This window comes from Schistocerca serialis, chromosome 2 (assembly GCF_023864345.2).
Source record: "Schistocerca serialis cubense isolate TAMUIC-IGC-003099 chromosome 2, iqSchSeri2.2, whole genome shotgun sequence".
In the NCBI taxonomy this organism is placed as follows: domain Eukaryota; kingdom Metazoa; phylum Arthropoda; class Insecta; order Orthoptera; family Acrididae; genus Schistocerca; species Schistocerca serialis.
Window position 1 is genome coordinate 1015696876 of NC_064639.1, and position 18257 is coordinate 1015715132.

The following is an 18257-nucleotide window of genomic DNA, read 5'->3' on the forward strand; positions in this document are numbered from 1 at the left end:
GGTAAAAGGAAGTATCCCATGACTCTCGTCCCGCAGTTTGTGTAAAATTGGAAATTTGCGGTAAGGTCTTAAGGGACCAAACTGGTGAGGTCATCGATCCCTAAGCTTACGCACTATTTAATCTAACTCAAACTAACTTTCCCTAACTTACGCTAAGCACAACACACACACCCATGCCCGAGGGAAGACTCGAACCTGCGACGGGGGGGAGCCGCCCGGGCCATGACAAGATGCCCAAGACCTCGCAGCTACCCCGCACGGCCCGCAGTTTATGTATGAACTCCGAGTCGACTGGAAACTGTTTTCAATACCAGTTGTTTTTCTGCTCCATATTAATCATAGTAATGTGCTTTCGGTGGTTCACCATTTTTGTTTAGCTCTCGTGCTGTATGAATTTGTCCACAGCTAACCAGCATCAGTAACTGATGCAGAATCAGCAAAGTGGTTTGCGTGCGCACATGAGAGCGATCCTGGAGCGTGATACGCTGCTGACTTGGTCCTCGCGACCGCACGGACGGGGAGGGTCGCGCAGAAATTGAAAAACAAAAGGCGTGCATGATGGGGCGGTGGTAATGGTTGGTTGCGCCGCGTCCCCGTTTTATTAGCGGCGTGACGGGTGACAAATTTAGCAGGGGCTGGGCCGCGAGCTAATACGCGGCCGCCTCGTAAAGAGGAGCGCGGACGCACGACGCCGCCGTTAACGTCCCTCACCTGCCGCCGGCCGGCCGATAGCCGCCCACGTGGGCCGCGCGTCGCCCCGCCGCCCCGCACCGCCGCCGCTGCCGCAACAGACGCAAGCCAAACACTCGGCGCGCTGCTGCCTCTGCAGTGAGTGCTGTAGGACAACACCCAACGCCTACTAACGCTCCACTATGCCACAACCCACGAGTCACGCCACAGGTGCAAGCTTAGTTCAATAGGTAATCCAACACTTTTTTCTTTCGCGGCCAATTTCGGTTGAAAAAATCCGTAATTAGTTGCGGGAAATCATGATAGGTTCCCGCGTCACCACCTATAGTTCCATGAACGTAAGTGGCGGCTCATTACGTATCCTTCAGAATGGCGTCTCTGTCATTAAGTTCCTTTTTACGGAAAACCAGAGCGACGTACACTACTGGCCATTAAAATTGCTACACCAAAAAAAAAAAAAAAAAAATGGCTCTGAGCACTATGCGACTTAACTTCTGAGGTCATAAGTCCCCTAGAACTTAGAACTACTTAAATCTAACTAACCTAAGGACATCACACACATCCTTGCCCGAGGCAGGATTCGAACCTGCGAGCATAGCGGTCGTGCGGTTCCAGACTGTAGCGCCTAGAACCGCTCGGCCACCGCGGCCGGCTGCTACACCACAAAGATGACGTGCTACTGACGCGAAATTTAACCTACAGGAAGAAGATGCTGTGATATGTAAATGATTAGCCTTTCAGAGCATTCACACAAGGTTGGCGCCGGTGGCGACACCTCCAATCGATTTCTCATACACAAACAGCAATTGACCGGCGTTGCCTGGTGAAACGTTGTTGTGATGCCTCGTGTAAGGAGGAGAAATGCGTACCATCACGTTTCCGACTTTGATAAAGGTCGGATTGTAGCCTATCGCGATTGCGGTTTATCGTATCGCTACATTGCTGCTCGCGTTGGTCGAGATCCAATTACTGTTAGCAGAATATGGACTCGGAGGGGGTGAGGAGGGTAATACGGAACGCCGTGCTGGATCCCAACGGCCTCGTATCATTAGCAGTCGAGATGACAGGCATCTTATCCGCATGGCTGTAACGGATCGTGCAGCCGCATCTCGATCCCTGAGTCAACAGATGGGGACGTTTGCAAGACAACAACCATCTGCACGAACCGTTAAAAGCCGTTTGCAGCAGCATGGACTATCAGCTCGGAGACCAAGGCTGCGGTTACACTTGACGCTGCATCATAGACAGGAGCGCCTGCGATGGTATACTCAACGACGAACCTGGGTGCACGAATGGCAAAACGTCATTTTTTCTGATGAATCCAGGTTCTGTTTACTGCATCATGATGGTCGCCTCCGTTTTTGGCAACATCGCGGTGAACGCCAATTGGGAGCGTGTATTCGTCATCACCATACTGGCGTATCACCCGGCGTGATGGTATGGGGTGCCGTTGGTTACACGTCTCGGTCACCTCTTGTTCTTACTGACGGCACTTTGAACAGTGGACGTTACATTTCAGATGTGTTACAAACCGTGGCTCTGCCCTTCATTCGATCCATGCGAAACCCTACATCTCAGCAGGATATTGCACGACCGCATGTTTCAGGTCCTGTACGGGCCTTTCTGGATAGAGAAAATGTTCGACTGCTGCCCTGGCCAGCACATTCTCCAAATCTCTCACCAACTGAAAACGTCTGGTCAATGGTGGCCGAGCAACTGGCTCGTCGTAATACGCCAGTTACTACTCTTGATGAACTGTGGTATCGTGTTGAAGCTGCATGGGCAGCTGTACCTGTACACGCCATCCAAGCTCTGTTTGACTCAATGCCCAGGCGTATCAAGACCGTTATTACGGCCAGAGGTGGTTGTTCTGGGTACTGATTTCTCAGGATCTATGCACCGAAATTGCGTGAAAATGTAATCACATATTTGTCCACAGAATACCCGTTTATCAACTGCATTTCTTCTTGGTGTAGCAATTTAATGGCGAGTAGTGTAGATATTTATGAGCGCTTGCAGAATGCCTACGAAGATCTGGCTGCGAACAAAAGCACGGTGAGCCATTGGACGAGACGTCTGTTATCATCGTAACGAGAACGCGAAAACCTGTCCGATTCTCTCGCCTTGTGAGCCGGCCGCACACAGCTGTGACTACTGCAGTGTTGTAACGTGAGGACACTTTCTTTCGGGGTGCTGTACGGATCGCAATCAAGCACGTCGCTGCGCAATTGGAGGTCGCTGTTCGTAGTGTTGGCACACTTTTCTGCCAGTTGGGCCACTCAAAACTACGTGGCCGCTGGGTTTCTCGCCGCCTAACAGAAGACTATAAAGAGAAGGATCACATGTTCGGAGTTGCTTGGTGCGTTACAAAACTGTTCTTGATAATTTCTTGTCGATCACCGTCATAGGCGACGAAACACGGGTTCATCACTTCTAACCAGAAACAAACCGGCATTCCATCATGTGGCGCCACACCACCCCTCCTCCGAAGAAAATGTTCAAAGCCGTACCCACAGCCGGTTAAGTCATTGAGACGGTTTCTGTGATTCTGAAGCTGTCATTCTGTTTGATGTCCTCCCTCATGGTGCAACGATCAACTCTAAAGTGTGTTGTGCTACCCTCAGGAAACTCAAAAAACTACTTCAGCGTGTTAGTCACCACATACATGCAAACAAACATCTGCTCATCCATGACAACGTAAAGCCTCACACAACTCTACGATCCTGAAAGGAGCTCACAGATCTTCATTGGACAGTTCTTTCTCATCCACCCTACAGCCCGGATCTCGCACCTTTCAACTTCCATTTGTTTCGCCCAATGAAGGACGCACTCCGCGGGAAGCAGTACTTGGATGACGGGCGGTTATTGATGCAGCAAGATGTAGGCTTCGACGTCGACCAGTAGAGTGGTATCAAGCAGGTATACAGGCCGTCCCAGTAATGTGGTGTAAAGCTGTCGCAATGGACGAAGGTAATGATGAAAAATAGGGTTTTGTAGCCAAAAGAATTGGGAATAATATGGTCTTTTATAATGCTGAATAAAACCAACCTGCTTTAAAATAAGCAGTGTGTTGCATTACTTATTGAACACTCTCGATAGTTATAAGTTTTAATTACCACCTCCCAAATGTTGTTGTTGTTGTTGTGGTCTTCAGTCCAGAGACTGGTTTGATCCAGCTCTCCATACTACTCTATCTTGCGCAAGCTTCTTCGTCTCCCAGTACCTACTGCAACCTACATCCTTCTGAATCTGTTTAGTGTATTCATCTCTTGGTCTCCCTCTACGATTTTTCCCCTCCACGCTGCCCTCCAATACTAAAGTGGTGATCCCTTGATGCCTCAAAATACGTCCTACAAACCGATCCTTTTTGCTAGTCAAGTTGTGCCACAAATCTCTCTTCTCCTCAGTTCTGTACAATATCTCGTCATTAGTTATGTGATCTACCCACCTAATCTTCAGCATTCTTCTGTAGCATCACATTTCGAAAGGTTCTATTCTCTTCTTGTTCAAACTATTTATCGTCCATACAAATACTTTGAGAAAAGACTTCCTGACACTTAAATCTATACTCAATGCTAACAAATTTCTCTTCTTCATAAACGTTTTCCTTGCCATTGCCAGTCTACATTTTACATCTTCTCTACTTCGACCATCATCAGTTATTTTGCTCCCCAAATAGCAAAACTCATTATTACTTTAAGTGTCTCATTTTCTAATTAACTCCCTCAGCATCACCCGATTTAATTCGACTACATTCCTTTATCCTCGTTTTGCTTTTGGTTGATGTTCATCTTATATCCTCCTTTCAAAACAGTGTCCATTCCGTTCAGCTGCTCTTCCAGGTCCTTTGATGTCTGATCCTTTGATGTCTGACAGAATTACAATGTCATCGGCGAACCTCAAAGTTTTTATTTCTTGTCCATGGATTGAAATGCGTACTCCAAATTTTTCTTTTGTTTCCTTTACTGCTTGCTCAGTATACAGATTGAATAACATCGGAGATAGGCTACAACCCTATCTCACTCCCTTCCCAACCACTGCTTCCCTTTCATGCCCCTTGACTCTTATAACTGACATCTGGATTCTGTACAAATTGTAAATAGCCTTTCGCTCCCTGTATTTGACCCCTGCCACCTTCAGAATTTGAAAGAGAATATTCCTGTCAACACTGTCAAAAGCGCCCAAATATAAAGTTAATAATTAATTTTCTTTTTTGTTTGCAGGTACATATCTGCATTCCCGATAAACATTGCAACCTCATAGCACAGAACTATAGCACACCACTAAAAAAACCAAAAGAAAATGGCGCAGCCAGTTGATAAAATGCAGTTGCTGACAACACACAGTTGTGAGGGACGTCCAATAATTGAAGAGCTAAATTAATTTAGCAATAGTACAGCTTGTTGGAAGAGGTTTGTCCTTTCATGACTCCTGTTGGCATCACTGGGATGAGCTGAGAACAGCTGGTGGACAAAAATTCTTTGTTTATAATCTCAAAAATGCGTTTAACGACAGCGTGACCTCTTGATGTTTCCACATTAGCCGAACAACGCTCCGATCCGTTGCTACATTTCTGAACGCGAACAACCGACGTAATGTTTTCTGAAAATTTTTACAATATGGTGAGAGTTAATTGAAAGGCAGAAATTTTCATAAACGTGTACAACGAATCAAAAAAGATCGAACATCAGTGACTGGCGAGGAATGTCCTGGCCAGCCAGCTGAAGTGTCTTCCCATGAAACCCGTACTGACGACATTATTCGTGAATACAGGCATGATACAGCTGAACATATAGCAAAAGCAGCTGCAGAAAGTATTGACAGAGTTCATAGCGTTACCGGTGAGAAACTCGAGAACAGTGCAGTGTGGGTCCCGAAACAATTACCACAACAACAAAAGGGAATAAGACTCATATGTGTAGAGACTTAAAAGGACTCTGTGAAACGGAAGATGACCCTTTTATAAACAAGATTTTGCCATGTGGTGAAACTTGGGTTCATCACTTTGAACCAGAATCCAAAAGAGACAGCATGGAATGGAAGAACAGTAGCTCAACTGTACAACAGAAATTCAGAACCCAAGCATCAGCGGGAAAATTCGTGTTGAGCGTTTTTGGGATAACCAAGGGCTAGTCTTCTGTGATTATTTGGTTGATCTGCTTACAGTAACAGTGCCTACTACTCACACATTCCGATGAACAGCTGTGTGACGAAAACATCGCGTACCTCAAAGAAAAGGCTGCTACAGAATAATGCTCCCCTTATATCCTTTAGCTCACCCAACAAACCAGTGAGAAAATTGATTAGGAGATACTACGCCTCATCCTCTCTTCCGTCCAAATTTTCATTTGTTTGGTCCACACAATGAGACATTACGTAGAATTATGTTCAACAACAACGAGGTAGTCAAAGGATTTGTGACGAAGTGGCCCAACCAACTACACTTGTTTGCATCAAGCACAAAAGAACTAGTTCTTCGTGGGGACAAGTGAATTAATATTGGTGGGAATTATGTTGAGAAGTAGCAAAAGTTTCATTTTGTAAAAGACACAATGTTCTTTCTACACCAAATTGGATCGTTAAATAGTGAATGTCCCTCGTAATTATGTAACTGAATAAATTCTTCACGGAGTCTTTGCCGCCTCAGATTTGTCAGTCTCGAGCTTTCGACGAATTCCTCCGTCGTCATCATCGGAAGATTAGACTTTTATCTACTGCTGAGTACAAATATTTTTACGTCTTGTTCAATAACATGAGACCAATAAAGAAGCCTACAGAATTTTTTAAAAATGATGGCTAAGTGCTGCCTCTGAAATAAACGGTGATAACTTAGAAAACAAAAAGCAGTAAATTGGTGTTAACAGGCTGTAACGAATTTAGGAACTTTACATCTTACTAAAGCGAAATTTTAAACTGATAACAAGTTATAAGACCCATTCTTCATATCCTATTGCAGGGCTTCTTGTAACAAAAAAAAAAAACTATTCGTAGAGGTATGTTCCGTCTATGCAACTAATTTTTTTGTTTGTTTATTCCCATACGCGTTTAGCTTCTTTCATTTCTGAAGCGTCTCCAGTGGCCTGTAATATGTTTTGTTTTTATACATATAATAAATGTATTATGTGGTAGTTACAATACGTTACTACGTTACATTTTGTCATGTTTTTCTTTTGGTGTTAGGTAAAAATCAAGTTCTGTAGCACAAATGCCGTGATGTGTAATTATTGTTCAGTGTTACTTACGATTTCCAGCGCTATTAGCCCATATGTGTGGTCCTGCAGACGTATTCATTAGTTTCCATGCTCCGGTTGGCCACTGAAGATGCTTCACATATAAAAGAAACGAAACGCTTACGGCAATAAACAAACTGTGGTGTCACCGCCAGACACCACACTTGCTAGGTGGTAGCCTTTAAATCGGCCGCGCTCCATTAGTATACGCCGGACCCGGGTGTCGCCACTGTCAGTGATAGCAGACCGAGCGCCACCACACGGCAGGTCTAGAGAGACGTCCTGGCACTCGCCCCAGTTGTACAGCCGACGTTGCTAGGAAAGGTTCACTGACAAATACGCTCTCATTTGCCGAGACGATAGTTAGCATAGCCTTCAGCTACATTTGCTACGACCTAGCAAGGCGCCGTATTCAATCGATATTTATTATGTGAAGCATGTATCATCAAGAGCGATGTTCTACAATTGTGGATTAAAGTTAAATATTATATCAACTACGTATTTTATTTGCAATTCTCAAGATATTGTCCTGTTCCAGACCTCACGCCAATCGGCGTGTAATTAAACGTGTGCATTTCGGCCTCCTCCAGCAACCCAGTGTTGGCGCTTCTGTCAACACTACACAAACTGTGTTCAGTTAGTTGCATAGACGGAAATTACTTCCACGAATTTTGAAGCAACTAAGGAACAATGGGGAAAAAAACAGAAAAAAATGACGAAAAAAATTATTGCTCATGACTAACAAATTGCGACCCAGAAAGTGTTTGAAATAAAAGAAAAAGGTAGTACGACATTACTATTACACAGCTACGCTGTTAGAAATTCAATAAATAATCAGAAGATAAAAAAATCTTATCTCTATTTATGGAGCTATATCAACACAATTTGTGATCAGCTGTTGTGGAGGGTGTACCTACTATTCATTATAAAAGTCGTCTTCTTACTTCCACATAGCACTGTGGATAAGCAGAAGCACATGGCAACAACGAACAGTTGAGTGTAGAAAACAACAGTTTAAAATTATGAACAAGTCTGTGAATGAAATTCTTTCCTCTGAACCTCCATAAATTCACTTATATGGCATGTTACTTTTCCATCTTTTTTCTCTCTTCTTCCCATAGACTTCACTGAAAGTACTGCTTTCTTGGAATATTATGGCCACCAAGCATGAAAATAAAAAATACCTGCTGTCTGTTCAACTTTAACAGTAAATTGATTGTTCTTGTTCGAAGCTATTGCTAATTCTGCGTATGAACTCAATGAATAGATTCTGGCCAGATGTGCGAATCTTCTTGTTTATAACATCAAAATCAAGATCAAATGTCATGAAAGAGTGCCCACGTGCGGGAAAATAATAGTGTACGTCTTGTAATCCTCCTGTAGCAATGACAATTTGCAGAAATCTGACAACAATGTTATTTTTGTTTTGTCCGGGACATCTACCAGAAAATATATATATGTACTTGTTAGAACTTGGTAACTCACTATTAATTTCGTCTATGATAAATGCGCAAACTTCATTCGGACTTTTGTTTGCCTCGCCCACATGATATATACATAAAATTTTTCAATATTTCCCCTCCTGTTGTGAATATTAACTACATTAACGGTGAGTTGCCTGCATATAACGCTTCCTGTGCTAAAATCTCAAGCACACATTTAGAGCAGAAACAGCACCTGTCCAAGAGAAGTGTTGTTCCTGCACTTAACTGAAATTTTACATCCTGTCTGTAGGCCAGTGATATATGGTAGCCGTGTTATTTCTACATAAAAGTATATGTATTGCGTCTATAATCACGAAAATATGAATAACTCATATAGCGTCAAAAAGTGGAGAAGTGCTGTTCCTACAACAGATGATTCAACTGTTGAAAATGGTCCTTGTTATCGTCGGTAGTGGCACCTCGACGCCCGACGGTAGAGCAAGGCTTGTAAGTGGGCTGCTTCTGTGTTGGCAGCGCTGTGTAGCGCTTTGCATTGGATCTCTGACTCCGCTTTCCTTGTAAGAGACTCTGTGGCTGGTTGGACTCGTTGTTGGAAGTTAATCGCCAGTACTGTTGGAAGTTAGTCGCCAGCATTGATGGAAGTACTATTGGGCAGTTGGAGGTGAACAGCCAGCAGTGATGGATGTTTGATGTGAAAAGTTAGCATTGATGGAGGGTAGAGGTCTGAAGTGTTAGCGTAGACTAATGATCTGTACATGTTCGACTTGGAGATTGAATATTATTCATGATTATATACCTTTGTACTAGATGTCAGTGACGATTTATATTCGTATCTGAACTGGATGTCACATTATTAAGGTAAAAGAAAAATACATTATTTGTTTTGCAACACTATCTTTCCTTTGCTAACTACATGCCTATTAGTAGTTAGCGGCTTTAGTAGTTAGAATATTTTATGTAGCTGGCAGTATTGACGCTCGCTGTATTTCAATAGTTGGCGTAATGAAGATTTTTGTGAGGTAAGTGCTTAATGAAATGTATAGGTCATTGTTAGGATTTCTTTTTAGTCAGGGCCATTCTTTTGAATTACTTATTTGAAGTCAGGTTATCCCTTTTTTAAAAAAAAAAAAAAAAAAAAAAAAAGCAGTCAGATTGCGTTGCGCTAGAATATTGTGAGTCTCAGTCATTGAGCAATTTAAGTACAGCCACATTCATGTAAATAAAGAAGTTTCAGGCTTTCCTACTGAAATGTTAATTCTGGCTCTTGCATGTAACACTGTTTAGCTTGGAGTACTGCACGTTGTTTTGGTCTTAGTCCCCAACGTGCATCAGTATTTTGAGTTACCAGTACATGCTTGAGTTATTTTAAACCAACTTTTAAAAGGCAAAAGAATTTAGGTTTTAATGTCTATTGTTTTTTTTTAATGGAAGTCTTATTTTTGTATTTACTTGCTAACAAGACATTAATCTTTTTTTTAATTGTGTGGTTCTCTTTAAATACCCAAGCGTTAAAACTTTATGTACTTATTTGTTAAATTATTATTGTTGATAACACAGCGTGGTTCAGTGTAATGATAAGGAGCTTGAAGCTGGGAGGGGTAAGGTGATGGACACAAAAAAGGAAAAACTTTTAACAACAATTGTTCGCCTAAACTGCATTTCAACAATGTTGAAAGAATAATCCGAAACATGCGTTATAACAGCCACCATAAAATCTTTAATGGTTCTCACAGTGAAACAGACACATTTTAAGAAAATTTTAAAATGTATACATATGAATTTTTGATATGATAAACAGTAAGAAAATCAGTATTAACAAAATTCTGAACTGTGAAAACATTAATATTATAAATCGCAAGTTGAGGACCAGAAATAAATATAACAGATGTTGACATAAGGTGATCACCTCGAGTTTAGCCCAGATATTGGTGGGTCTCTTCATTCAGCTCCGATTAGATGTTCTAAAACAAACACATTTAAAACCATATAGCCAAATGATAACAACAAATAAATTGAAAATTACATCGGGCGAAAAATCATGAGGCCGTTTCAGGCTTTAACTGTGATTCAGTAAAAATGGTGGTAATTTATAATATGCTTTCTTAAAAGAGAACAAATTCTTCAGTAGGTTAACTGGTTAATTTCTTTAAGTTTTCACATATTGACCTTTAAAGAGAGGAAGTTTATAAAAGATTAATGTCTTGTTATTAATTAAATGCAGAAATAAGGCTCCCATAAACACAATCAACATTAAAATCTAAATTCTGTTTGTCGTTCACAAGCAGCCTTAAAATAATTCTGGATCGTACTGATAATTCAAAATGCTGATCCGCATTGGGGACTAAGACGAAAGTAGCAGTCGTTACTCGAAAGTAGACGGCATTACGCGCTAGAGCTCAAATTGAATCTGTATACCAAAGTCTTTGTCTAAAAGCTAAAGCTTTCACGATTCGTATCCAGTGCTTTAGTCATGCGTAACAAAAGGAGCTCACCTTTTTCTTTCTATCCAGTCCTTGGTTGTATAGTAAATACCGGCAGCTCCGCACCTACGTATCAGAGCAGTAGAAATAAGAAACGTGCCGATTCCGAAGACGCAAACCTGTATCCATGAAGGCAGAGGAAAGCAATAATTCTTAAAATATGGTAGGCACGCTCTCCGCAGTCATTCATAACATGGTGAACCGAACCCCACACCTCGGTGAACAACCCTACTTACTATGCGGAACAGCAAACAAACCCTGCAAGCAGAAGGCAGAAAGTGGGTGGTTAAATAGCATCGGTAAACGGGTCTGCTGCCTCTCAAGCGACACCAGCAAATACGTCGCTATGACACGAATAACGGAGCAGTGCAATGAGCGGCAGGTGTCGATACTGACACAAGCACGGCTCAGAGACTTTTCGTGTATTACTTTCTCTATTCCATTGATCTGGTTGTAGACATACGCATCACATTTATGGAATATGAAATGATAATTAAATCAAGACCCTAAGCTGTCGACAGGCGTTGATAAAAATTAACGGGGACATTTGAAAATGTGTGCCCCGTCCGGGACTGGAACCTGGGATCTCCTGCTTACATGGCAGACGCTCTATCCATCTGAGCCACCGAGGGCACAGAGTATAGTGCGACTGCAGGGATTTATCTCTTGCAGGTTTCCCGTGACACCCACATTCCCAACTTAATGTCCACACACTACATTCGTAGTGCCCCTGCCCATTACACTCATTACTCGCGGCAGACATTCTTACCAAGTCCCGTAAGAGTTCGGGCAATGCGTGTGCATCCAGCACAGAAGAAGAAGGTCAATGGCCGGTTAGTCTTAACTATATGAAGATGGTATCCGTTCTTTCGGACATCTTCATATATTTATGGAATATGGTTATCTCGTTTGCCAACTTCTAGATTTCATTTATCAAATTATGTGATTTTCACTCCAACGCTGTCGGTGTGAGAAAGAGGAAGCAAGTCTCAGAGCGAGCGAGCGAGAGAGAGCGAGAGAGAGAGAGAGAGAGAGAGAGGGAGAGAGGGAAGCATGTACAGAGACAGCAACGCGAAATATTCTCCACTCTCGGTGGATAGATACATATCAGCCAGCAATATGAAATATTCTCCACCCTCGATCGGAAACTACCTGCAACAACCTGATGCATCAGCAATATTGCACGTCCATCACCATTTTCGTGTGTCGTAGACACATAGCAGCAATGTTGACAGCAACATGGTTTCGGCCACATATTGCCATAAAATATGGCCCATGTAAACGCACCTCCAGATGGACACTATCGTGAGGAGTACTTCATGAGATGTAAATGTCTGATCCACATCTGTATTTACACTCTGCAAAACAGGTTACGGTGTGTGGCGGACGGTATTTCTGATACCACTACCATTCTTTCCCCCTTACCTGCTCCATTCGCGAGTAGCGCGTGGGAAGGAGATTGTCGATAACCCTCCACATGCTCTCTCGTATTTCTCATTTTCTCATCGTGGTCATTTTTCAACACGAATGTGCAACGATTGGTTGGTTGATTTGCTGGAGAGGACCAAACATTAAGGTCATCGGTCCCAAATGTGCGAGGAAGTAAAATGTTGCCCGACGCTTCCTGTAACTTACGCCCTGGTTTTCAACAGTAAATTTTTCTGTGATGCACAACGCCTCAGTTGTGTGTCACTGAATACATGGTGTCGCACGAAGAACAGGAGACCAAAGAAAGAAAGACACCTGGCACTGAAACCACAAAAGCCGGCAGCTGCGGCCGAGCGGTTCTAGGCCCTTCAGTCCGGAACCGCGCTGCTGCTACGGTCGCAGGTTCGAATCCTGCCTCGGGCATGGATGTGTGTGCTGTTCTTAGTTTAGTTAGGTTTAAGTAGTTCTAAGTCTAGGGGACTGATGACCTCAGAAGTTAAGTGCCATAGTGCTCAGAGCCATTTGGACTATTTGAAACCAAGGAAGAGTATAGTCGCTGCATGCCGCAGCGACATATGAAAAACTCTGGCTTAGCCACGCCTTCCTTGAGCTTTCCCACGCCACCGCAACGGCTCGTCTACTTACAGCTGAGGTGAGGAACGCTCGCTCCAGTTGACAGTCAACGTCCTAGATAGGCCGCCAGTCTATTAAATTCTTGAGGTGAAGAGTCTTGTAAAAGTGCCTCTACCAAGTGATACTCCAATGTTTAGAGGCAGTTATAAATACTCAGAATACTCCTATAGAAATGGACTGAACGAAGTTTGCTTTTGTTCTATAATATTACTTTTATTGTTGTAACCGGTTTTCGGCTTACAAGGCCATCTTCAGACATCAGATGGCCTTGTAAGCCGAAAACCGGTTAACACAATAAAAGCAACATCGTAGAACAAAAGCAAACTGGTGCTTTTCATTTATTATAATGTTGTTCTACCAAGAACCGACGAAAGACTGTTAACATCTTCATATTATGTTGTAATAAAATAGACTAATGTTTTACGTGTCATAGCTCGCTCGATCTCCTACTAGAGCAAACCGACGAATCCAGCATTGCGCCGGCGAGTGTATTTTCGCACTGCACAATAGAATATTCTCTATTTCATTGTTATTCTAAATCGGTATCAGTCCTGGACTGACGAGAAATACTCAGGAATCAGCCCACAATAGATCTCTTTCGTGGATGAAATACATTTCCCTCACGTTTCCCCAGTTAATCTCTGCGAGGCACCTGTTTTTCTCATAGCTTGTTTAAATGTAGTCCTTCCATTTTCGCTCGCCTCATATGGTTATACCAAGATATTTTACGGCTGTTACTGTTTCCTGTGATTTGTGCCCCATAATGTAATCGAACAGTAATTTAATATTTGATACGGCTTCAAAATTTGAGACAGTTTGTGCGTGTTCCCTCATGAAACGAAAGGGTGGAGATGTTTTTGTTGATGTTTTCACTCATAAGACGAATTTCATGTATCTCTTCACACTAGACTATCTTGTGCTGGTCTCTTCATCTTTGGACAGTTATTTCAACGCATCCATTTCAAGCCTTGCTCTTAGTCTACAACTTTAACCCTTCCCACTTCCCACTGATACCAAAATGAAGTATTCTGTGCTGCTTCAGGATGTGTCCTGTCAACTGATATCTTCTGGTAGTCAAGTTATGTCATAAATTTCTTTTCTCTCAGATTCGATCCCATAACTCAACATTAGTTATCCAATCTATCACTGTAACATACAGCACTTTTCTGCAGCAAGACAATGTAAAATCATGTTTCTCATCTTATCAATTCTGTTTCTCGTCCGCGTTTCACTTTCGTACAAGACAATACTCCAGAAGAACACCTTCTGAAAAGACGTCCTAATGCTTAAACTTATATTCAGTGTTAGCCTGTTAATCTTAGTAGATTTCGTTGCTATTGCCACTGTACATTTTATAACCTATAGCGCCCAACAACAGTAATTGTGTCGAATCCATAGGGAACAGATCTTTTCCACGGAAAAATATTAAAGCAAAATGGTTCAAATGGCTCTGAGCACTATGCGGCTTAACTTCTGAGGTCATCAGTCGCCTAGAACTTAGAACTAATTAAACCTAACTAACCTAAGGACATCACACACATCCATACCCGAGGCAGGATTCGAACCTGCGACCGGAGCGGTCGCTCGGCTCCAGACTGTAGCGCCTAGAACCGCACGGCCACTCCGGCCGGCTATTAAAGCAAAGTCATTTGTATTGTAGTATTTGATATACCTAAGAAATGGCTCTATCTCACTGTTACGCAAATATCGATGTTTTGCAACAACTATGTATTTTGGTCGATCTTCATTAAATTCATCTCTGAAGGAAGAACGGCAACAATGGAATTCTGCAAACCAGTGTCTGAAAGTATTACATTACCAAAAGCTAAAGGAAGCAATTCGAGGCACTGCTGTTCAGTTAAAACTTTATGAAAATCATAGTAAACCATCTTACGGAATCCTTGATATTTCCATTTTTTCCGACAAATGATCGCTGTAAACAGACTACCCGACCAGTTTGTGAGCTGTCATTGTTTTAACGCGAACAAATGAAAAACTTTAAAATAAAATGAATTTCACATCTTAATATCGCCAAGTAGTTGTCGTTTATAAAACATTAGAAGGCTTCCTTCGTATTTCTAAGTAGCAAAAGCACCTATGTTGCTTCACTGTTTTTACATTCGTCGGATCTTATTTCCCGGGCAACTCTGATTCGTAAATCCTGATTGCGTTCTGCGTGCTCATCATCTAGAGCTGTGATCAGCTACAAGCGAGAAGAAGTGGACTGCTGCCCATCACCCATTCACAGGAAGTCGAGAAAAACTCTTCCCTGCCGTGATTGAGGGCCTCTGGAGCGCGTAGCTGAGGAAATTGTAACACCGATGGAACCCCATCAGCGCACGAACGAAAGAGAACACGAAAAAGAGGAACGGGAGCAGTGTTGACTCTGGAGCTCAAGGTCGACTCCCATTACTGACGGCCCGTATCATGGAGTGCGTCACATGAATTACGTCGCGGGCGACTCCGGCCACGCGCGCTGAACACAGTCATTTGGCGGCTAATGTCGTACGTGCCCACGGCCGGCTGAATTGGATCCTTACTGGGGCATTACCGCTGCGCTACCACACACTCCGGCGACTTACTCCTCTCGTTACAATGCAGCCGTGTTGCCCTCGCTACGAAATTGAATGTAAGCGTAACGTTTACGATCAATAACATATTCGTCTTCCCGCTCGAACAGCACTGCTCTGAATCCTACATACTGAAGTGGCAAAACTGCAAAAAGAAGAATATACACTACTCGCCATTAAAATTGCTACACCACGAAGATGACGTGCTATAGAGGCGAAATTTAACCGACAGGAAGAAGATGCAGTGATATGCAAATGATTAGCTTTTCAGAGCATTCACACAAAGTTGGCGCCGGTGGCGACACCTACAACGTGCTAACATGAGGAAAGTTTCCAACCGATTTCTCATACACAAACAGCAGTTTACCGGCGTTGCCTGGTGAAACGTTGTTGTGATCCCTCGTGTAAGGAGGAGAAATGTGTACCATCACGTTTCCGACTTTGCGATTGCGGTTTATCGTATCGCGACACTGCTGCTCGCGTTGGTCGAGACCCTATTACTGTTAGCAAAATATGGAATCGGTGGGTTCAGGAGGGTAATACGGAACGTCGTGCTGGATCCCAACGGCCTCGTATCACTAGCAGTCGAGATGGCAGGCATTTTATCCGCGTGACTATAACGGATCGTGCAGCCATGGGGGGCGTTTGCAAGACAACAAGACGTTTGCAAGACAACAACTATCTGCACGAACAGTTCGACTACGTTTGCAGCAGCATGGACTATCAGCTCGGAGACCATGGCTGCGGTTACCCCTGACGCTGCATCACAGACAGGAGCACCGCTACGGTCGCAGGTTCGAATCCTGCCTCGGGCATGGCTGTGTGTGATATCCTTAGGTTAGTTATGTTTAAGTAGTTCTAAGTTGTCGGGAACTGAGGACCTCTCATAGTGCTCAGAGCCATTTTTTGAACAGACAGGAGCGCCTGCGATGGTGTACTCAACGACGAACATGGGTGCACGAATGGCAAAATGTCATTTTTTCGGATGAATCCAGGTTCTGTTTACAGCATCATGATGGTCGCATCCGTGTTTGGCGACATCACGATGAACGCACATTGGAATCGTGTATTCGTCATCGCCATACTGGCGTATCACCCGGCGTGATGGTATAGGGTGCCATTGGTTACATGTCTCGGTCACCTCTTGTTCGCATTAACGGCACTTTGAATAGTGGACGTTACATTTCAGTTGTGTTACGACCCGTGGTTCTACCCTTCTTTCGATCAATGCGAAACCCTACATTTTAGGAGGATAATGCACGACCGCATGTTGCAGGTCCTGTACATGCCTTTCTGGATACAGAAAATGTTCGACTGCTGCCCTGGCCAGCACATTCTCCAGATCTCTCACCAATTGAAAACGTCTGGTCAATGGTGCCCGAGCAACTGGCTCGTCACAATACGCCAGTCACTACTCTTGATGGACTGCGGTATCGTGTTGAAGCTGCACGGGCAGCTGTCCCTGTACACGCCATCCAAGCTCTGTTTGACTCAATGCCCAGGCGTATCAAGGCCGTTATTACGGTCAGAGGTGGTTGATCTGGGTACTGATTCATCAGGATCTATGCACCCAAATTGCGTGAAAATGTAATCACATGTCAGTTCTAGTATAATATATTGGTCCAATGAATGCCCGTTTATCATCTGCATTTCTTCTTGGTGTAGCAGTTTTAATGGCCAATAGTGTACATTCTTGTTTTGTGATTTGGAGACTGTGGTCTTTCACCATTATTATTATTTGGGGAATGGGGGGGGGGGGGGGAGGGAAGCACACGAGACCGTAGCTCTTTTTTAATTTTACGAAGGACAGAACACGCCAGCACGGACGGGCCAGCTCCACGCTAGCGATTCCTACTTTAAAATGGCTCTGAGCACTATGGGACTTAACTTCTGAGCTCATCAGTCCCCTAGAGTTAGAACTACCTAAACCTAACTAACCTAAGGTCATCACACACATCCATGCCCGAGGTAGGATTCGAACCTGCGACTGTAGCAGCAGCGCGGTTCCGGACTGAAGCGCCTAGAACCGCTCGGCCACAGCCGCCGGCCGATTCCTACTATCAGCAAGGAACGTAGAGCTGATGATGGTCTCTATATCAGATCGAAAACGGTCATCTATAAGTAAAAATTGCCAACTTAATTGCGACTAAGACTGTGTTTGCTAAATAAATTGTGGAAGAATGGATTGATGTAGTTCGTCACGAATTCCTGACCTATACCAGCTTCTTCATCACAGAGTGGCACTTACACCCAACGGTTACAAATATTAGAATTATATTAATACCTTCAGCTGCTAACGGGAGTTGATATATATCAACATGGATATGTGAAAATGTAAGCAGGAGATCCCGGGTTCGAGTCCCAGTCGAAGCACACATTTTCACCTGTCCACGTTGATGCATATCAACGCCCGTCAGCAGCTGAAGGTATAAATATAATTCTAATTTCGTTCTAGACGACTGCAGGTCATGTCCGAAAGAACAGACACCATATCCATATAGCTACAAATATTTGTTGGATTCTGCATTTCCATTCTGTCTTCTCGTGCGGTTTTTACCCATTAGAGTTCCCCCATTACCATAGAAATTATTCTTTAATGTATTAATACATGTCCTACCATCCTGTCCCTTCTTCTTATCGACATTGTATTGTATTGTATGTTAACCGGGGACCTAGAAACGACGGGAGGCTCCGTCCCCGCCGCAACCGCAGTGGTCCACAACCCCACGACGACTACCGCAGTCCACTTCACCCCTCCGCTGCCCCACACCGAACCCAGGG

At 43.4% G+C, this 18257-nt stretch overlaps 1 protein-coding gene across 1 annotated transcript in view; it reads left to right on the forward strand.

Annotated features, from left to right (window-relative positions):
• LOC126456594 (protein lozenge-like) overlaps nt 1–18257 on the forward strand; it is a 739855-nt gene that overhangs the window by 185042 nt on the left and 536556 nt on the right. The gene's annotated exons all lie outside the window — the stretch shown is intronic.